The sequence below is a fragment of the Balaenoptera musculus genome, chromosome 2, assembly GCF_009873245.2.
Source record: "Balaenoptera musculus isolate JJ_BM4_2016_0621 chromosome 2, mBalMus1.pri.v3, whole genome shotgun sequence".
Classification (NCBI taxonomy): Eukaryota; Metazoa; Chordata; class Mammalia; order Artiodactyla; family Balaenopteridae; genus Balaenoptera; species Balaenoptera musculus.
In genome coordinates this window covers 94,956,047-94,979,047 of record NC_045786.1, presented here as the reverse complement: position 1 = coordinate 94,979,047, position 23,001 = coordinate 94,956,047, and positions in this window count along the sequence as shown.

The window sequence follows — 23,001 nt, the reverse complement described above, 5'->3', positions numbered from 1 at the left end:
CTCAACCACTGCGCCACCAGGGAAGCCCCTGGATTCTTTTTTTCATCCAATATTGCACTTTCAAGATTAATTTTTTTGTGTGTACTTTTTCTTTCTGTTTGATATTCCATTGTATAAACACAACACAATTTATTTATCTTTCCTTCTTTGGGTTGTTACCATTTCTGTTGTTGTTGTCACTATTGTAAAGCGTTCTGCTATGAGTATTCTGGTGTGTGTCTCTTGATGTTTACAAGCAAAGAATTTTCTATATTTAGAGTATAAATCTAGGAGTGAATTGCCACATTGTTTAGTATACAAATGTTCAACTTTGCAAGATAATGTGAATTATTTTCCAGGGACTGTACTAATTTACATTCCCACTAGTTGTAAATAAGATATCTTATTGATCCATATCCTAACACTTGGTTATATTGTCTTTTTCTTCTTCTCCCATCACCACTTCCTCCTCCTTCTCTTCCTCCTTCTTTTCCAATCTGGTGAGTGTAAAAAGGTTTACACTCACTTTAGTTTTTAACATGCATTTTCTGAATCACTAATGAGGATGAGCATCTTATATGCTTAATCTTTACTCGTATTTTCTTTTCTGTGATGTATCTGTTTATGTATTTCCCACATTTTCCTGTTGAGTTTTTGGTCCTTTTATTAATTTTATGAGTTCTATATTGCAAATATCTCCTTCCAATTTGTGGGTTTTTTTTTTTTTTTTCATTTTATTTGAAATGTGTTTTGATGAACAGAAGTTTTAAATTTTATGGTAGTTTAATTTATCAACATTTTCTTTTACGGGTTGTGCTTTTTGTGTCTTATGTAAAAGATTCTTTCATATCCTGAAGTTATAAAGATCTCTTTCTGTAAAATTCTTCAAAACACTTGATTGGGTTTTGTTTTTGTACTTAATTCTTTAACCAACAGGGAATTTATTTTTTGTGTGTAGGAGTGAGGTAAGAATCCATTTTCTTTTTTTTTTTTTCATGAAGATGAAAAAAAACTTTTATTGAGATATTACCTAGGATAAATTGTGCAAATCTCAAGTGTAAGCAGCTCCATGAGTTTTTATTAGACATTTTTTTAACCCACAAAATGGAATTATATCAACCGCATTTTTATTTTTTATTTTTTTTATACAGCAGGTTCTTATCAGTCATCAATTTTATACACATCAGTGTATACATGTCAATCCCAATCGCCCAGTTCAGCACAACACCATCCCCACCCCACCGCAGTTTTCCCCCCTTGGTGTCCATATGTTTGTTCTCTACATCTGTGTCTCAACTTCTCCCCTGCAAACCGGTTCATCTGTACCATTTTTCTAGGTTCCACATACATGCATTAATATACGATATTTGTTTTTCTCTTTCTGACTTACTTCACTCTGTATGACAGTCTCTAGATCCATCCACGTCTCAACAAATGACTCAATTTCGTTCATTTTTATGGCTGAGTAATAGTCCATTGTATATATGTACAACATCTTCTTTATCCATTCATCTGTCGATGGGCATTTAGGTTGCTTCCATGACCTGGCTACTGTAAATAGTGCTGCAATGAACACTGGGGTGCATGTGTCTTTTTGAATTATGGTTTTCTCTGGGTATATGCTCAGTAGTGGCATTGATGGGTCATATGGTAATTCTATTTTTAGTTTTTTAAGGAACCTCCATACTGTTCTCCATAGTGGCTGTATCAATTTACATTCCCACCAACAGTGCAAGAGGGTTCCCTTTTCTCCACACCCTCTGCAGCATTTGTTGTTTGTAGATTTTCTGATGATGCCCATTCTAACTGGTGTGAGGTGATACCTCATTGTAGCTTTGATTTGCATTTCTCTAATAATTAGTGATGTTGAGCAGCTTTTCATGTGCTTCTTGGCCATCTGTACGTCTTCTTTGGAGAAATGTCTATTTAGATCTTCTGCCCATTTTTTGATTGGGTTGTTTGTTTCTTTAATATTGAGCTGCATGAGCTGTTTATATATTTTGGAGATTAATCCTTTGTCTGTTGATTCATTTGCAAATATTTTCTCCCATTCTGAGGGCTGTCTTTTCGTCTTGTTTATGGTTTCCTTTGCTGTGCAAAAGCTTTTAAGTTTCATTAGGTCCCATTTTTATTTTTGTTTTTATTTCCATTACTCTAGGAGGTGGATCAAAAAAGATCTTGCTGTGATTTATGTCAAAGAGTGTTCTTCCTATGTTTTCCTCTAAGAGTTTTATAGTGTCCAGTCTTACATTTAGGTCTCGAATCCATTTTGAGTTTATTTTTGTGTGTGGTGTTAGGGAGTGTTCTAATTTCATTCTTTTACATGTAGCTGTCCAGTTTTCCCAGCTCCACTTATTGAAGAGACTGTCTTTTCTCCATTGTATATCTTTGCCTCCTTTGTCATAGATAAGTTGACCATAGGTGCGTGGGTTTATCTCTGGGCTTTCTATCCTGTTGCATTGATCTATATTTCTGTTTTTGTGCCAGTGCCATATTGTCTTGATTACTGTAGCTTTGTGGTATAGTCTGAAGTCAGGGAGTCTGATTCCTCCAGCTCCATTTATTTCCTTCAAGACTTCTTTGGCTAGTCAGGGTCTTTTGTGTCTCCATACAAATTTTAAGATTATTTGTTCTAGTTCCATAAAAAAATGCCATGGGTAATTTGATAGGGATTGCATTGAATCTGTAGATGGCATTGGGTAGTATAGTCATTTTCACAATATTGATTCTTCCAATCGAAGAACATGGTATATCTCTCCATCTGTTGGTATCATCTTTAATTTCTTTCATCAGTGTCTTATAGTTTTCTCCATACAGGTCTTTTGTCTCCCTAGGTAGGTTTATTCCTAGGTATTTTATTCTTTTTGTTGCAATGGTAAATGGGAGCGTTTCCTTAATTTCTCTTTCAGATTTTTCATCATTAGTGTATAGGAATGCAAGAGATTTCTGTGCATTAATTTTGTATCCTGCAACTTTACCAAATTCATTGATTAGCTCTAGTAGTTTTCTGGTGGCATTTTTAGGATTCCCTATGTATAGTATCATGTCATCTACAAACAGTGACAGTTTTACTTCTTCTTTTCCAATTTGTATTCCTTTTATTTCTTTTTCTTCTCTGATTGCCGTGGCTAGGACTTCCAAAACTATGTTGAATAATAGTGGTGAGAGTGGACACCCTTGTCTCGTTCCTGATCTTAGAGGAAATGGTTTCAGTTTTTCACCATTGAGAATGACGTTTGCTGTGGGTTTGTCATATATGGCCTTTATTATGTTGAGGTAGGTTCCCTCTATGCCCACTTTCTGGAGAGTTTTTATCTTAAATGGGTGTTGAATTTTGTCAAAAGCTTTTTCTGCATCTATTGAGAGGATCATATGGTTTTTATTCTTCAATTTGTTATTATGGTGTATCACATTGATTGAAATGTGTATATTGAATCCTTGCATCCCTGGGATAAATCCCACTTGATCATGGTGTACGATCCTTTTAAAGTGTTGTTGGATTCTGTTTGCTAGTATTTTGTTTAGGATTTTTGCATCTATATTCATCAGTGATACTGGTCTGTAATTTTATTTTTTTGTAGTACCTTTGTCTGGTTTTGGTATCAGGGTGATGGTGGCCTCATAGAATGAGTTTGGGAGTGTTCCTTCCTCTGCAATTTTTGGGAAGAGTTTGAGAAGGATGGGTGTTAGTTCTTCTCTAAATGTTTGATAGAATTCACCTGTGAAGCCATCTGGTCCTGGACTTTTGTTTGTTGGAAGATTTTTAATCACAGTTTCAATTTCATTAGTTGTGATTGGTCTCTTCATATTTTGTATTTCTTCCTGGTTCAGTCTTGGAAGGTTATACCTTTCTAAGAATTTGTCCATTTCTTCCAGCTTGTCCATTTTATTGGCATAGAGTTGCTTGTAGTAGTCTCTTAGGATGCTTTGTATTTCTGCGATGTCTGTTGTAACTTTTCCTTTTTCATTTCTAATTTTATTGATTTGAGTCCTCTCCCTCTTTTTCTTGATGAGTCTGGCTAATGGTTTATCAATTTTGTTTATCTTCTCAAAGAACCAGCTTTTAGTTTTATTGATCTTTGCTATTGTTTTCTTTGTTTCTATTTCATTTATTTCTGCTCTGATCTTTATGATTTCTTTCCTTCTGCTAACTTTGGATTTTGTTTGTTCTTCTTTCTCTAGTTCCTTTAGGTATAAGGTTAGATTCTTTATTTGAGATTTTTCTTGTTCCTTGAGGTAGGCTTGTATAGCTATAAACTTCCCTCTTAGAACTGCTTTTGCTGCATCTCATAGGTTTTGGATCGTCGTGTTTTCATTGTCATTTGTCTCTAGCTATTTTTTGATTTCCTCTTTGATTTCTTCAGTGATCTCTTGGTTATTTAGTAATGTATTGTTTAGCCTCCATGTGTTTGTGTTTTTACGCTTTTTTCCCTGTAATTCATTTCTAATCTCAAAGCGTTGTGGTCAGAAAAGATGCTTGATATGATTTCAATTTTCTTAAATTTACTGAGGCTTGATTTGTGACCCAAGATGTGATCTATCCTGGAGAATGTTCCGTGCACACTTGAGAAGAACGTGTTATCTGCTGTTTTTGGATGGAATGTCCTATAAATATCAATTAAATCTATCTGGTCTATTGTGTCATTTAAAGTTTCTGTTTCCTATTTATTTTCATTTTGGATGATCTGTCCATTGGTGTAAGTGAGGTGTTAAATTCCCCCACTATTACTGTGTTACTGTCGATTTGCTCTTTTATAGCTGTTAGCAGTTGCCTTATTTACTGAGGTGCTCCTATGTTGGGTGCATATATATTTATAATTGTTATATCTTCTTCTTGGATTGATCCCTTGATCTTTTTTTTTTAATTAATTAATTAATTAATTATTTATTTATTTTTGGCTGTGTTGGGTCTTCGTTTCTGTGCGAGGGCTTCCTATAGTTGCGGCAAGCGGGGGCCACTCTTCATTGCGGTGCACGGGCCTCTCACTATCGTGGCCTCTCTTGTTGCGGAGCACAGGCTCCAGATGTGCAGGCTCAGTAGTTGTGGCTCACAGGCCTAGTTGCTCCACAGCATGTGGGATCTTCCCAGACCAGGGCTCGAACCCGTGTCCCCTGCATTAGCAGGCAGATTCTCAACCACTGCACCACCAGGGATGCCCGATCCCTTGATCATTTTGTAGTGTCCTTCCTTGTCTCTTGTAACATTCTTTATTTTAAAGTCTATTTTATCTGATATGGGTATAGCTACTCCAGCTTTCTTTTGATTTCCATTTTCATGGAATATCTTTTTACATCCCCTCACTTTCAGTCTGTATGTGCCCCTAGGTCTGAAGTGGGTCTCTTGTAGACAGTATATATATGGGTTTTGTTTTTGTATCCATTCAGCAAGCCTGTGTCTTTTGGTTGGAGCATTTAATCCATTCACGTTTAAGGTAATTATCAATATGTATGTTCCTATGACCATTTTCTTAATTGTTTTGGGTTTGTTTTTGTAGGTCCTTTTCTTCTCTTGTGTTTCCCACTTAGAGAAGTTCCTTTAGCATTTGTTGTAGAGCTGGTTTGGTGGTGCTGAATTCTCTTAGCTTTGGCTTGTCTATAAACTTCTGATTTCTCCATCTGAATGAGATCCTTTCCGGGTAGAGTAATCTTGGTTGTAGGTTCTTCCCTTTCATCACTTTAAGTATATCATGCCACTCCCTTCTGGCTTGTAGAGTTTCTGCTGAGAAATCAGCTGTTAACCTTATGGGAGTTCCCTTGTATGTTATTTGTCATTTTTCCCTTGCTGCTTTCAATAATTTTTCTTTGTCTTTAATTTTTGCCAATTTGATTACTATGTGTCTTGGCATGTTTCTCCTTGGGTTTATCCTGTACGGGACTCACTGCACTTCCTGGACTTGGGTGGCTCTTTCCTTTCCCATGTTAGGGAAGTTTTCAACTATAATCTCTTCAAATATTTTCTCGGGTCCTTTCTCTCTCTCTTCTTCTTCTGGGACCCCTATAATGCGAATGTTGTTGCGTTTAATGTTGTCCCAGAGGTCTCTTAGGCTGTCTCCATTTCTTTTCATTCTTTTTTCTTTATTCTGTTCCACAGCAGTGAATTCCACCATTCTGTCTTCCAGGTCACTTATCCGTTCTTCTGCCTCAGTTATTCTGCTATTGATTCCTTCTAGTGTAGTTTTCATTTCAGTTATTGTATTGTTCATCTCTGTTTGTTTGTTCTTTAATTCTTTGAGGTCTTTGTTAAACATTTCCTGCATCTTCTCGATCTTTGCCTCCATTCTTTTTCCGAGGTCCTGGATCATCTTCACTATCATTATTCTGAATTCTTTTTCTGGAAGGTTGCCTATCTCCACTTCATTTAGTTGTTTTTCTGGGGTTTTATCTTGTTCCTTCATCTGGTATATAGCCCTCTGCCTTTTCATCTTGTCTATCTTTCTGTGAATGTGGTTTTTGTTCCACAGGCTGCAGGACTGTAGTTCTTCTTGCTTCTGCTGTCTGCCCTCTGGTGGATGAGGCTATCTAAGAGGCTTGTGTAAGTTTCCTGATGGGAGGGACTGGTGGTGGGTAGAGCTGACTGTTGCTCTGGTAGGCAGAGCTCAGTAAAACTTTAATCCGCTTGACTGTTGATGGGTGGGGCTGGGTTCCCTCCCTGTTGGTTATTTGGCCTGAGGCAACCCAACACTGGAGCCTACCTGGGCTCTTTGGTGGGGCTAATGACAGACTCTGGGAGGGCTCACGCCAAGGAGTACTTCCCAGAACTTCTGCTGCCAGTGTTCTTGTCCAAATGGTGAGCCAAAGCGGCCTCCCACCTCTGCAGGAGACCCTCCAATGCTAGCAGGTAGGTCCCCTGGGGTCACTGCTCCTTCCCCTGGGTCCCGATGCGCACACAACTTTGTGTGTGCCCTCCAAGAGTGCAGTCTCTGTTTCTCCCAGTCCTTTCGAGGTCCTGCAATCAATTCCCACTAGGCTTCAAAGTCTGATTCTCTAGGAATTCCTCCTCCCATTGCCGGACCCCCAGGTTGGGAAGCCTGACGTGGTGCTCAGAACCTTCACTCCAGTGGGTGGACTTCTGTGGTATAAGTGTTCTCCAGTCTGTGAGTCACCCACCCAGCAGTTATGGGATTTGATTTTACCGTGATTGCGCCCCTCCTACTGTCTCATTGTGGCTTCTCCTTTGTCTTTGGATGTGGGGTATCTTTTTTGGTGAGTTCTAGTGTCTTCCTGTCGATGATTGTCCAGCAGCTAGTTGTGATTCTGGTGTTCTCACAAGAGGGAGTGAGAGCACATCCTTCTACTCCGCCATCTTGGTTCCTCTCCCAAGAATCCATTTTCATTTTCTCTGTGTGGATAACCCACATCCCAACCCCAATGCTTGCCCAGTGATCTTCGGTCCATTTCTCTTGTATAGCAATTTGTCTGTTAACTCTTTGGGCCTTCAATGTAGGTAATAATACAGTCGCTAGAAAATGCAGTTTTATTTTTCTCCCTTTCCAATCCTATGACTTTCTTTCTTTTCCCTTCCTCTCTCCCTTCCTTCTCTTCTCTCCTTCCTCTCCTCCTCCTCCTTTTTCTCTTTCTTCTTTTTTCAGTCTTATTGCCTTTTCTAGCACCAGCTGTCCAGGACAATGTTGAAAAGAAGCATTCTTAAATAGTGGGCATCATTATATCTTTTCTAATTTAAATGAGTACTTCTAGCATTTCTCCATTAAGAATGCTGTTTACTGTAGTTAATTGATAATAATCTTCATCAGATTAAGGAAGAAAATTTCCCCCATGCCTAGTTTTCTAGGAGCTTTTTGTTTTTTAAATAAATGAGAGTTAAATTTTGTTAAATGGTGTTTCTATATGTAATAACATGATAATTTTTTCCCTTTACTCTGTTATTATGGGGACTTAATTTATAGTTTTTCTAATATTAAAGTACTCTTGCATCTCTGGACTACATCGAAGCTGATCAGGATACTACCTTTATTGTACACAGCCAGTTTTAGATTAATAAAATTTTGCTTATGATTTTTGAATTTCTATTGGTGCAAGAAAATGGCCAGCAATTTTTCTTTTCTCTTTTCTTTTTTTTTCCCCTTAAATTTGTTATCATCTTTGGCTATTCTTAGTAATAAGGTTATATTGGCTTCATATAATTAATTAAATTAGGAAGGTACCCCAATTTTGTTCTCTAGATAAATTAATATATGATTGAAATTATCTGTTTCTTAAAAATTTGGAAGAGTTTACTCTAAAATAATTTTGGTTTTCTTTTAAAAAATGATTCTTAATTATTGATTAAATTTCTTTAATAATAATTGCATGAAAATTCAGATCTACTCATCTTTTTGAGTCAGGTTTGGTAAGTTATAATTTTATATGAATTTATCAACATCAACTAAGTTTTCAAACTTCTTGCATAATGATGTATATCAGTCTTTTCATACTATGTTTTTAATGTCTGTTATATCTGTATACATGTTCACCTTTTTTATTCCTAATACTTTATGACTAATAGGATTCTATTGTGCTTTTTCATGTTTCTTAAGTTGGATGCTTAGAAGAACTTAATGACTATCAGAAGAGGAGAGAAGGAGTCATGGAAAGGTTACTTGGGTGTAATTTCATGTTGTTTTCCTGTTGATCACTAATCTCAGGGATTCTAGGTGTTGTTTCACTTATGATTGATTTCAGCTGGTTTGGAAATATTTCTTTAAAAAGAAATTAGTGACTCTGTTTAAGGATCCTATTTCAACTTTGAATTAGACAAAAACTTTTAAACTAGATATACCTACCCAGTATGAGAAGATCAGAATTTTTACTTTAAATCACTTGATTTCTTTTTTTTTAATTTATTTTTTATACAGCAGGTTCTTATTAGTTATCTATTTTATACATATTAGTGTATATATGTCAATCCCAATCTCCCAATTCATCCTACCATCCCCCCTTGGTGTCCATACGTTTGTTCTCTACATCTGTGTCTCTATTTCTGAGAGACAGACTGGTCTCAGATGAGACTGGTTCATCTGTACCATTTTTCTAGGTTCCACATATATGTGTTAATATACGATATTTGTTTTCCTCTTTCTGACTTACTTCACTCTGTATGTCAGTCTCTAGGTCCATCCATGTCTCTACAAATGACCCAATTTCGTTCATTTTTATGGCTGAGTAATAGTCCATTGTATATATGTACAACATCTTCTTTATCCATTCGTCTGTTGATGGGCATTTAGGTTGCTTCCATGACCTGGCTACTGTAAATAGTGCTGCAATGAACATTGGGGTGCATGTGTCTTTTTGAATTATGGTTTTCTCTGGGTATATGCCCAGTATTGGGATTGCTGGGTCATATGGTACTTCTATTTTTAGTTTTTTAAGGAACCTCCATACTGTTCTCCATAGTGGCTGTATCAATTTACATTCCCACCAACAGTGCAAGAGGGTTCCCTTTTCTCCACACCCTCTCCAGCATTTGTTGTTTGTAGATTTTCTGATGATGCCCATTCTAACTGGTGTGAGGTGACACCTCAATGTAGCTTTGATTTGCATTTCTCTAATGATTAGTGATGTTGAACAGCTTTTCATGTGCCTCTTGTCCATCTGTATGTCTTCTTTGGAGAAATGTCTGTTTAGGTCTTCTGCCCATTTTTTGATTGGGTTGTTTGTTTTTTTTTTTGATATTGAGCTGCATGAGCTGTTTATATATTTTGGAGATTAATCCTTTGTCTGTTGATTCATTTGCAAATATTTTCTCCCATTCTGAGGGTTGTCATTTCATCTTGTTTATAGTTTCTTTTGCTGTGCAAAAGCTTTTAAGTTTCATTAGGTCCCATTTGTTTATTTTTGTTTTTATTTCCATCACTCTAGGAGGTGGGTCAAAAAAGACCTTGTTGTGATTTATGTCAAAGAGTGTTCTTCCTATGTTTTCCTCTAAGAGTTTTATAGTGTCCGGTCTTACATTTAGGTCTTGAATCCATTTTGAGTTTATTTTTGTGTATGGTGTTAGGGAGTGTTCTAATTTCATTCTTTTACATGTAGCTGTCCAGTTTTCCCAGCATCACTTATTGAAGAGACTTTCTTTTCTCCATTGCATATCCTTGCCTCCTTTGTCATAGATTAGTTCACCATAGGTGCGTGGGTTTATCTCTGGGCTTTCTATCCTGTTGCATTGATCTATATTTCTGTTTTTGTGCCAGTGCCATATTGTCTTGATTACTGTAGCTTTGTGGTATAGTCTGAAGTCAGGGAGTCTGATTCCTCCAGCTCCGTTTTTTCCCCTCAAGATTGCTTTGGCTATTTGGGGTCTTTTGTGTCTCCATACAAATTTTAAGATTTTTTTGTTCTAGTTCTGTAAAAAATGCCATTGGTAATTTGATAGGGATTGCATTGAATCTGTAGATGGCTTTGGGTAGTATAGTCGTTTTCACAATATTGATTCTTCCAATCCAAGAACATGGTACATCTCTCCATCTGTTTGTGTCATCTTTGATTTCTTTCTGAATCACTTGATTTCTAAATACCAGTTTTCTTCCTCTGTGTGGGTAATTATTTTGTCACAATGATTTATGAACTTCACATATTCATGTAAGAGCCACAAAATATGAACCTATGAAAGTATGTGTTTTATGGTCTTGTTAGTTCTCAAAGCAGTATTTGGAAATATATGACCAATATAATTATTTTCCCTTTAGAGTTAGGAAAATGGAGACATTGAAAAATAATTTTTAAGGTACCACGACAAATTAAGGTAAGAACCTGAATTAATTTACTGGTGAATTCCTAATCTAGATTTTTGAAAATCTTCTATTAAAACTTCATGTTTGTGATTAGCCAAGTTATCTCCATTGTTGGTTTCTTGAATTGATATTTGTCAGATGGACAAAAGGAGCTTCTCATTCAGGGGCTGGATACTCCCTCTATGCGACTAGTGGCCAGAACACAGTCACAATGGCCACGAATGCCTGCTGATCAAGTTCCAGCATAGGAAGACCAATAAGAAAACCACATTTAAAAAAGTATCTTTAATTCTTCTATTCTATTTTTTGGAAGCACAAGAAAGGACATTTTCTTACATGCTATAAAGAAATCTAGAGCAAGAAAAGCCAGTGACTTGACTTTCTGTATCTTAAAATACAAAACATAGTGTTTTTAAATAACCATAAAGCTGAGATATGATGTACTTAGAGTCTCATGGAGATATATTAAGCAACAGAGAGCCACCCCACAGATTAAAATGAGTAATATATTCATGCATACATCTTTTAAGGGCCACTTTATATGAAAGGCATAGTGGTATATGGTGGAAGTGATGCTGGCCCGAGAGTTAAAGGATTTGCTTCCAGCACTGTGACCCTCAGCACGTCTCTGGCATTATCTGTGGCTGGCCCTTTAGATAATATCTAAGGATGTCTCCAGATCTGTGTTCTACGTAATCTAGGGCAATAGAGAATTACCTGGTCTCTCCTCTCACTGCCTATTCAAAGGGGTACTGGAAGTATAATCCTGAGAGCTCCTGATAAGATTAAATCATGGATAGCTTGGGGCAGAGGGGGTGGGAAGGAGGGTAGAGAAAGACTGAACTGATTTGGTACCATAAAAAGTTTATTGTTTAAATTTTAGTTGGGAATCACCCATTTTGATCATATAAATCACTATCTTGTTTCCTTGGAACTCAAGCAAACTAGATTTACCCTTCTGATATAGATGCCAAATAAGGCTTAAAGGTTATCTTATTTTGAGCTTGTATACGGCAGGTTAAATTGGTCAGCTAGAATTAGGAATATAAAACCATGTAACAAATCATAAAATAGTTTTCACTTAGGTTTCATGCCACTGAATTAGATGCATGTGGTGCCATTCTACTTTGGGTTGTGGTTTCCTAGAAGGCAAAGAATGTAAGATTGAGAACATTTTTAAGCACTAAAATTCTGCAAGCTGTGGCTCTGAGATGAGGTTACAGCAGCAAGCCAGAGGTGGCACACTTGCCTTGAATTCTATTCTTACACAAGCAAAAAGAGCACTTTGTGGGTTCTGCTGGATATTCAGGAGACTGGAGAAATCTTGGAGGATTCACTTTTAATCTTTTTTCTGGTTTCACAAAACAGAAAAAAACGTTGTGGAGATGTGGCTGGGACATTGACTTAGCAAAGGCAGGAGAGATTATAAGATGTTTATACGCTCATGTAAACTCCAAGCACTGGATTGCTCTGCTCTGTGAATGAGTGTCGGGCTATGAGCTAATATGTAAAATACATTGTTTTTTGGCTGCCTCTCTGAATCAGAACGTTTTTGGCTGCAAGTAACAGAAAACCCAATTCAGACTGGCTTGAGCAATAAGGGAATAAAGCTATGTCACTGGCAAGAAGTGAAGCAGGCTCCGACTCTCTTTCCTTTCAGTTCTCTTGGCTCTGCCCTCTTATGGGCATCAAATTTATCCTCAGGCTGATAGCCAGATGACCTCAGCAGTTCTGAGCCTCCTATCTTCCCCCAACAACCCAGAGGAAGAGAGCCTGTTTCTCTTGCTTTGGATATTGTTGTGGGAAGATGGGTGCAAAAAATTTGAGAAGGCCCCAGCAAACTTCCCCTCACGTCTCATCCGTACATCTTTGCAGAAGACTTAACCAGGCTTAACCACGTGTCTTGAAACAACTACTGGTTAGAGGAGGACCCAGTCCTGAAGGTAGGAGCAAACACTTTAACTGTGTTACTGGTACAAAATGGGGGTGGGGTGGGAGGGAGAAGGGTTAGATCCTGGGAAGACAACTTTTTCTCAGTTTAAAATAGAGTTGACCAGAAACTAGGTACAACTTCTGGCAAACGCTGGGCTTTCGGAAGAGTTATTCCATATTTAGCACTGACCAGTGGCTTGGCTAGCCAGTGTGGTGAGCACTGTATCTGAATACTCTCATTTAATTCTCACAACAATCTAAGGTAGACACTATTATTGTCCCCATCCTAGACGAGAAGATAAAGCCTCTCAGAGATTAGGCAACTCTAATTTACACGGTTAGTTAGTAGTAGAATCGAGGAACATAATGCGAGAACCCTTGTTCCTAACAGTTTTCTATCTTGCAGAGCAGAGTTCTCTGATCATGAGTCAGAGATCAGGATGTAATAAACCTTTTAGTTGTATCAACAACAATAGCATACTGTTGAGGGGTCACTTTGGGTACCCTGTTGTGGGTTCCAGCGAATCTGTGATGTTTGGTTTTCAAAATGAAGGAAATCATGATATCACTATCATAAAGAAAATTATAAAGTTGGGAAAATTATGAACTTTTTAAAAATAAAGGACATTTGTTTAAACACACACAAACAATAAAATATCATGGCAGCAAAACATTTCCCCAGTAATGAAAAAATTGGTTTTCTAAGTGAAAAAATGACTACAAAAGAGATTAGTTAGAAATTTAGTGGCTTTTGGAAGGAGATCCTATTGCTTGAGGGACTATGTACAATTGAGGGACAAAGAGAAATTTGTAAAAAGAAAAATATGTTGTTTGCCAGATAGGCTGGGCCAAGACCCACAGCCATACTTTATGCAGCATCATTTCATGAACGTGGGGACAACGTTATTGCATGATGGAAGGCAATAGGTGATCAACGATTTCTTTATAGCTTTGTAGGTGGTTTAGAAATTGAACATGACGCAAATTAAGGAAACACCAACTACTGCATTGTCAATATTGTTAACTATCTTTCTATTTTAGCTACTGGCATGAAAACATAAATATTTGAAAATGTTTTTCTTTTTTGGCAAAGTAGGGCATTTCATTGTTTGGATGTTCTCAGAAATCACAATTGAGTCCAGAAATCAATTACAAAAGAAATGTTCTTTACTCCTTTTTTTTTTCATATGACACTTTCCATTTGTCCCTGAACAGGTTTTTCAAGAAGAAACTCTGCCCATTCCATAGGCAGGTGGCTCCCTGCTCTGCTGTTTTGGACCTTCAATCACTAGTGACATGCCAGCAATCCACAAAGTCCTAGGTGTCTCTTTTAGCTATCATCATCTGAAAGACTTCTAAAAGGGTTTTTTTTTTTTAGAGCTTGAGAGCATTAGGTTTCATTTCTTGCATTCCACAAGGTAAGTGGAAAAGTTGATCCACACTGACATGAAGGGCTCAATTCTGCATGAACTTTTTTGCTTTTCTACCAGAAATAATCCTTTCTTTTTTCCTCCCTTCCTTCCTTCCTTCCTTCCTTCCTTCCTTCCTTCCTTCCTTCCTTTCTTTTTCTTTCTTTCTTTGTAAGGCTCAAGTTCATCTAAAAATTGTTGATTCTTTCCTAGAGACACACAGCCAAGCAAAGCTAAACCCAACTCACTGAAATTGACATCAACCAGCAAAAGTATGGCTGTTTTAATACTAGAGACACCTTTGCAGAATGACTAAACTTGCTAAGTAGCAAAATATAGAGATAGTGTACTGAGATCAAGAAGAGTCAATCATCAACCACTCCTGTTGTTTTTAAATAGACTTACTATACTTTTAAAGGAGTATTATTTTAATAAAACAATCCACAGATAAACACAAAAGGGCAAATGTAGAGACATATTGCAAGTAAGCATGCATACCAAAAAGGTAAGTGCAAATTAGATTTGAATATTCATGAGTCACAAATCATTGACAGTTTGAAATAATGCAAAACAGCTTTATAAATGAGGTTAAGGCAAGGGACATCAAAGAAATGCATCGCTAAATCAATAGCAATTTGTGCATATACTGGTAAATTGCAGTTACAATTTTTGTGACGTGAGAAAAAATACTGTGTATCTGATGAAGAAGGAAGATACATAAATATTTCTTTTGTATGTTATATTTTTCCACTTCATCATGCACTTGGAGACCAGCCACGCAGAAAGTGGTTGGCCATCTTACTCCCCGCCCCCCACCCCACCAAGACAGAGTTTCCTTTTCCGAGACAGAGTTTCAGACTATGCCTGAAGTCCCCTTGCTCTAATAAACAGAATTCAATACACAACAATTCCTATAGAGTTGGTCTCTGAAATAAAGATTATCATCCTAGCAGCATACATGACTAGAGAATGGCTTAACTTAAAAACCTTTCATTGACAAAATCATTTCCATTGGAGACCATATAGTTTTACGAATGTTTTTCTACTTAAAAGGAAGCAGATGAATTCAACGTATGAGAACAAATCTGGAAGAATATTTTGAAATAATTTGAGATGTAAATATAGGCAACGCTGTAATTTAAAATAAAGGTGTTTTTATTTTGTTCAGCATAATAACTAGTTACTAATTTATTATTGGTTCTTTTATACCCGTGGACTTTTTTGGGGTGTATGTATGTGTGTGTGTGCATGCACTCATGTGCATGTATATGGAGAAATATTTAAAATGGTAGGACTTACAAATTAAAGAATTGTTTAGGGCCTGTCTTAAAGCAGAAATGTTTCCAATTAATTTTTCTCTGAAGTTTCTATTGGGGTTACTATCTGTAAGTTATGAAGTATTTCTTCAAGATACCCTCCTCTGCTGACCTCTTTATTGTGTTCTGTCTGCTTTCCAGGATGATTGATGACGTTAGTGACATCATGTGAAAATTGTGGCACACAATAGCACTAATTTTGGAAGAGGCTGGGGGATTGTGGTCTGTTTAGAAAATTAATCTGTATCTTCTTGCTGGCCATGCTTTCAGGCAGACATCTAGACTGTAGAGGTGAAATCCAGATGTGGTATAATTAGAAAGAGAGAATTTTTCATTGTCTCCAATTCCCTGTTCTGTTAGGAAGAAGGTAAGATGACTTCTGTGCTATTAATAATCAACAGTATCCATAACTTTCAAAAGCAATGGCCTTGGTAATTTTTAAGGACTTTATGTGAAGTCTGCAAATCATCATTTGTCAGTTTTGATTCAGCTCAAGCTTAGCATTGTACTTGTAAACAATACCTTGTTATTTTGGTTCTATAGCTAAAAATTTCCCTCAAAAGTTATTAACTCATTTGTCTTAACAAACAAGTATCTCTATTACTCCTTTCAGCAAATGTTTTTGTCATGTTTTATTATGAGGCTATTTAAATTAACCACATTTCTTTCAAATTGTTTAGCTACAATATTTTATTTAATGATTCCCAGCAGCAGGGGTCTATACAGAAAAACACACTTTTCTTCTATTGTAGTTCCATCTATTTAGTTCCTTTATATAATTCCAACATTATTTTAGTTCCATTAGGTCAAAGTTTTACTAACCTTTCTGGACAAGGAGGATAATTTACAACATCTATATATTTTATTATTTTGATTAAGTCCTTCTTCATATATGTGTATGTTTATATATATACACACAAAATATATATAACATAATACGTATATATGCATAAAAATCATTTAATCTCTAAAGTAAAACATAACATGCTGGACTAGCCAAGGAATCTAGACATTTTGTTCTCCTTCCTCACAATCTATGTGATGAAAAGAAAATCATTTGGTCTTTTTATTTTCTTGCCTTTTTAAACTAGGGGAGATAATACATCAAACTTTGATTTCTACAGCAGGAAAGTGCCTGACTAGTCAGTGCCATCACTAAGATGAATTTCTTTAACCATCTCCCTTGTCTAGGATCAAGAAGTTAGAGGGCCTGGGAGCTGTCATTTCTTGTAATTCAATATCAAAATGGAGGAAAGATAGAATAAAATAAAAGACTTAGCATTGATTCTGAATTACTTAACACTGACTTACTGAATTCCAATGAAGTCTTGTCTTATCATGAAAAAGAGTCTCTCTCTGTCCTAAATGTCACTTTGGGAGACTGCTGGACTTCATGCTCATTTTGCTATGTAAATAGAGCTAATTTTATCTTGAAAGAGCAGCGGAGTGGCAGTTAAGGGACTTCTGTATCCTATTCTGCCACTAACTGCTGCTATGAACTTGTACAAGGTACTTCATATTCTTTAGATCTCTGTTTCCTCAATTATAAGGGAAGAGGTTGGTCTAGAAGCAGCAATTTTCAAACTGTGCCTCTAAATTCCTAGGTCTGTGAGAAATCAGCAAGTCTTGATGGGGGAGGGAAGACTAGCTGGTGGAACTCAGGACAAAGACCAGCACTTTTTTCCATATAGACCTTTTTTGCATATAGACCTTAGCAAAAATTAATTTGAGGAAAGGGAAATGACTTAGAAAATTTGAAAACACTGAATTAAAAAAATAATGATTGCCAAGATTTTTTTATGATTTGCTAATTTGATTTGCAAACAATTTGTTCCATAACTATTCCAGTCAATATTGAGGTGGCAAGAATTTTCATGCTTGTGACTTCTCCCTTTAAATAGAGGTTATTTTTAAAAATCCCTAAAACTTTAAAGAAGGGAGGCCTAGAAAAGACAAAATGGAAGGAATGTAGGAATGTACCACCTACATGCCTCTTCCAAGTGTGGATTCTCCATCATTTGTCCAATAGCTGTTTCTCTTTCAAGGTCTACTTCAGAGATCCTTAGGTGGTCCACAACCTGTTACCACCTCCTTTCTTCAAGAATTAATTGCTTTGTGCTTTTAGAGCATCTTGTTTCAAACATTTCTGGGATACTTATAGCATTGTATTATATCAATAGTTAATTGTACTTGTGTGACTGGCTTCCTTGTTAGGTCGTGAGCTTTTATTTATTTATTTATTTAAATTTATTTATTTATTTTGGCCATGCTGCACGGCATGTGGGATCTTAGTTCCCCGACCAGGGATCGAACCCACACCCCCTGCATTGGAAGCATGGAGTCATAACCACTGGACCACCAGGGAAGTGCCCTGGTCTTGAGCTTTTAGAAGGCAGGGACTGGGTATTAACTATGTTTGAATTCTCAATCCAGAACTAGTCCTGGGATTTGAAATACTCAAAATGAATGTTCTTTGAAAAAGTGAAGAGTAGTAAATTTACAACAAATTTCCTTATGATTACACTAAAGTAATTTTCTTTTAAGACCTTCATAAACAATGATAGTGGTCCTCTCTTTTTGACATCTCTATTCAACCTTCAATTTAATGCAACAAATATTGTGCTGATTGTGTGGCATTTTACATTTAAGGGGGTGTCATGCATGAACCTCATCCAAGGAGTAGGGAAGTTAATAAGACCTATAACCTTCTTAATTAAAATGTGAGACAGCACATGATTAATGCTGTAATATGAGCATGACCAAAGTGCTTTGGAAGCTCTAAGGATTTGGGATTAATGGAAGGATTGCGCATAGAATCTGTACTTTGATTTGGAGAAGCAGTAGGATTTCAGGCAAAAATTCAGAATGAGACAAGGGCAAGATAGAAAATCATAGGTGAAGGGGATTTCATGGCACATGAAAAAGATTACATTAGATACAGAAACTGTATAGATTTTGCAGTAGTTGGGGAGAAGGCTGGAAAATTAAGTAGAAGACTTACTACATACCATACTAAAGAGTTTGAATTATTTCCATGGAAAATTAGGACTCATCAAAAGAGAAGCAAAAGAAGAACTCTAGTTTACAAAGCTTTGTCTCATAGTACCATATAAAATGATTTGAAGGGTAAACTTTGAAGACACGGAAAACTGTTCAAGCAAAAGAGAGCCTGAGAACTTAGTTTGTAAGGTGGTGGCAGGAAAAAAAAAGTAGGGAATAAGTGTGGCAGTGAGATAAACTAAAGGATAAGAAATTCAAAACACTTCTGAAATGTATTGAATAGATTATTACACAAGACTTTAATCCACTAATATTAAATCCCATGAAATTAATAATTAGCAACATTCATGTTTATTTTTTACTGAGGTGGTAATGCTATTCCTAAATCTGTTGTCACACTTGTCATACCTGCCATTAGGTAATCAATCTATCAAGGGTTTGTTCACAATTTTAACAACCAATGCCTTAAATGTCTCATTTTCCTGTTTTAGGGTTCTGGCTTGAAATACTTCTTAATAACTTTAAACAAAATTCAAAAACACCCATACCGATAATATATGTGAATTTAGGATGCTCTAACTTTAGTACAAATCTAAGTTATCACCTAATGTTTCATTTAAAATAAAAATAAGCTATCCCTCATTGGTAAATTTTGACTGAAAATCTCTTTAATGCTAAATAAATGTCCCATCTTAAACTGTAAAAAGGTACCTCCAAGGTCGGTGGTATTGATACAAGATCCAAAGATGGGATGTGCCCGTGTGCCCAGGGGAGATGTTCTGGAAAAGAAAAAAGAAGCAGGGACACACTTGGAGTTACGGTGCTGCTGAGTAATGACAGAATTGGGTTCTGCTATGATTGGTGGTGGACTGGGTCTGGAGTCCACTTAGGAATGCAGGAGGAAAGGAGATGGAAGATGAAAGGGCAGGATGCCTCAGGGATCCTCTGGTCTCATGCTATTATCCTCCAGCCCCTCCTCACAGGGGACCCTGAGGACATACCCTCCACACCCCTTTAGGACTTGCTCATCTTCACATCTTGAGCCAGGGCTGGTGGGGTGGCTAGGTAATTTGAGGAATCTCCTCCTTAATAATTTACTCAGAAGTGTAATCATCAGTCATCTAGACCCTGATCCCATCTTTGGATGAGGGATCTTGTAAAACTTATAGGTTAAAAAAATTATTTTAAGCCTACAGAAAAGGATATATAACACATTTCCCTAGAAAGCCTTTCTGGAATCCAAAGTTTTTTTTTACTATATGATTTGAAAGCATCATTTACTAAAAGTGCTATTTATGTACAGAGCACTGTATAGATTTTAGTGATATATGCAGATAGAAGCATTCTTACACTCCACAAAATTTTGATTTTTTTGTAATTGAGTGGTCTAATAATACAGACCATCTTGATCAAATAAACGTATTTAACTGATCAAAATTGCTTATATGCATCAATTTTCTCAAATGTTTTATTGTATTTTTCTAAACAAATAGTCAATACTCAAAATCCTTATGAAGCATTTATATTATTCCAAAAAAGAGAGAAAAGGAAGGGGCTGATTAACACAAAATTCAGGATAATGTTATCTATGGAGAAAGAGAGGGAAGAAGAATACACGTCTACCTTATTTATTTACTTACTTACGTATCTTACATGTCTGCTATAAGTCTTATTTTTAATTCATTTAATCTTTGATAAATCACTTACAGGAAAGAATTATATAACATGGTACAAATAATAGTAATGATATCATAATTTTAAAAATATTAGGGCTGTGGAATTAAGCAACTGACTATTTCTCAGTGTCCTGAGTTTTCTGTTCCAATCTATTTAATAAATAGGGCATTAAGTACTATGGGGAAAAGGGAAGTATAAAAACAGAAAAAGACATAGGCATGGTGCTAAGGAATTTCTACTCTTCCAGAGACGTCTTGTTTGAATAGGACTGGTGGTACGAACAGCCTGTGTAAAACACAGGAAAAGACTACCCACAACTGGCTGTAGGGTGTATGTTTTGCATGGCTCTTCCCTGAGTTCAGATCAAAGTGTAGTAATTCAGCCACATGATATCAACCAGTTATCTTCGTTTTCAAGATAATCACTGTGGCATTATTTCCTTTCAAAATTCTAGATTAGTATTTATTTTTTGATCAATACTAATATAAGACTGGAAATGCAGAGCTGACATCATTCTTCTTGAAAATGCTCAGCTGAGTTACCAGTGGTCTGTTTCCTCAGGAATTCACCTCAGTCATTACTATGTGTTTGTTTCTATTCTTCCTGTTCAAACAATATTTTCTCTGTGTAGTTGAAAAATGCCCTAGGCTTTATTATGAAGCGAGATCCTAATTTAGGCGGAATTGAAAGTAAACTCTATGGCCTGGGAACATTCATGACTTTTGGTTTCTTTAACCTGAACTGGAGTTGAATCAGTAGCCTAAAGGTGAAAGCCTCTAAATCCTTTTATTACCCAAAACCCTATAATCTCTTTGTTTTAACCAAGTATACACAAGAAAGGTAGCAGGACTTCCCGGTTAACAAGTCAAGAAATCTCTACCTCAGATAAGAATCGAGCTTTTTGGGTTTACTCTCTGCACAAAAATATTTAAAACCTAAAGAGACCATTTTGGATGTTGTTTATTTTGATGACCAGATAGATTCCTTTGTTTTGTAAAAGCCACATGCCCATTTTGCCTTCTTAGGAAATTTTTGTTTCTAGCACCCTATCATTATTTGCTGCTAAACTTCATATCTTTTGTTTGAAGCATCTACAAATAAAAGTAATTGTTTAATTTTCTCTTGAGCTTAATTTGGCAATTATCAAATCACGTTTGTCAATACAACAACTGAATCAGATGTGACCCAGACGTCAACATTTAAAAAAAGCCTCTGCAGCCTTTTCTATTATTTCAAGTTACAGTAGGTACAAGCAAAATCTTGACTGGATCAGTAAGAAACAAAAATGTACTCTCCTCTGTCACTTCAAAGTCATCTATTAAAGCAACTCAAATATAAAATTCAACTGTGTTGGAATACAAATAGAACAGCATAATGAAGCTTACGTTTAGAAATGCAAAGAGCATTTTGGAAAGTATTTTAGGAAGAATTAATTCCTAATTCTAACTATTCTAACTATTAATATTCTTCCATAATTTGATTTTCATTTTTGTACATGTGGATGCCATAAAAATGCTATTTAAGTTCTTTCTTTCTTTCTTTCTTTCTTTCCTTCCTTCCTTCCTTCCTTCCTTCCTTCCTTCCTTCCTTCCTTCTCATTCTAGTGCTGATATTTCTTGCTGTATAGTGAAACACTTCAGAGAATCATATTTTTTTCCTCAGACACATGGAGCTGATGTGAATATCAAAATGATATAGAGGAACAGGAAGAATAACATTTGAAATCATAATAGGTTAGGTGAACTCAGATTTAATTAGGTTCTTGGTAAGTATGCAGTGTATTATTAATGACTGCTTATTTACTCAGGAACCATGTTTGTTTTTGGCAAATTAATTTTATGCTGTGATGTGGGATAATACTTAGCTTTCTTTAACTGTTGAAAAGGCACTAGCAATATTATATCATATGTTATGCTTAATGGCCATTGTTAAGGCTAAACAGAAATATGTAAGACGGTTAAATAATAGCATTCACTTTGCTTTTACTATTCCTTAAGTTTTCTAACACTAGAGAATACCAATGAAAGCTTTAAAATTGTTATATATGACTGGAACTCAAAGTTATTTTTTGCCATCATTGTAAGGAATACTGTGCATCTTATATATCTTGATATCCTATGTACAGAAAGTGACATCTACTGGAGAAAGCAGAACTGAATATTTACTTTCCAAACTATTTCCCTGCCAAACTTCCAGACAAGTTGCACTATCCTCAAGATTATCCCAAACTTCTAAAACAAAGAAAGATTTTATTTAGCTCAGTATGGTATAAAGCCTGACTTGTTTTGGTTATCATTTTTTCAAAGATGCACTTTGGAAAAAGTGGTTATGAAGGCTACACAAAATATCTCATAAGAAATGCAACTGGAGACTTCTGGAAAACACAATTCTAGCACATTACCTTAAGGGTAAAATTGAAGTTCTAAATAACCATAAGCCATTGAGTGGTGGATTGAAACAATTCCATTGTAACACATAGTCTGAAAACATGTTTGGAAAATGTGTAGCTTCTTTAAATAGTCTGGAAATAGGAGTTGTAAAACAAAGTATGGGATTAGAATATATAATTTCTCTGTTGTGAAAAGGCATCCCCATGCTACTTTGAAACCTAATCATTTTTATTTATTCAGGTTAAAAAGATGTATGTCTAACTCCATGATCAAATCAAACCTCTGTTCTTAGGACATTAGGGGATTCTACCCAGGTGTTTTTCATCTTGGTCAAAACTAAGAAACGACCCGGAGCCCTGAAAGAAATGGCATCAGCTTCTTTCCTGTGACAATAATTCTCAATCTTTAAGTAATCACTCTTTCATAAGGAGGACAAAAGCCTTTCTTAATGGAAGTTCCTGTGCTAGCCATTTTCAAGACTGAAAAAGCGAGGCACAGCTATATTTGGTCAGTTCATGAATATCATAAGAATATGGCAGTGACTAAGCCCTGTCTCTTCAGTTCTAGCTTA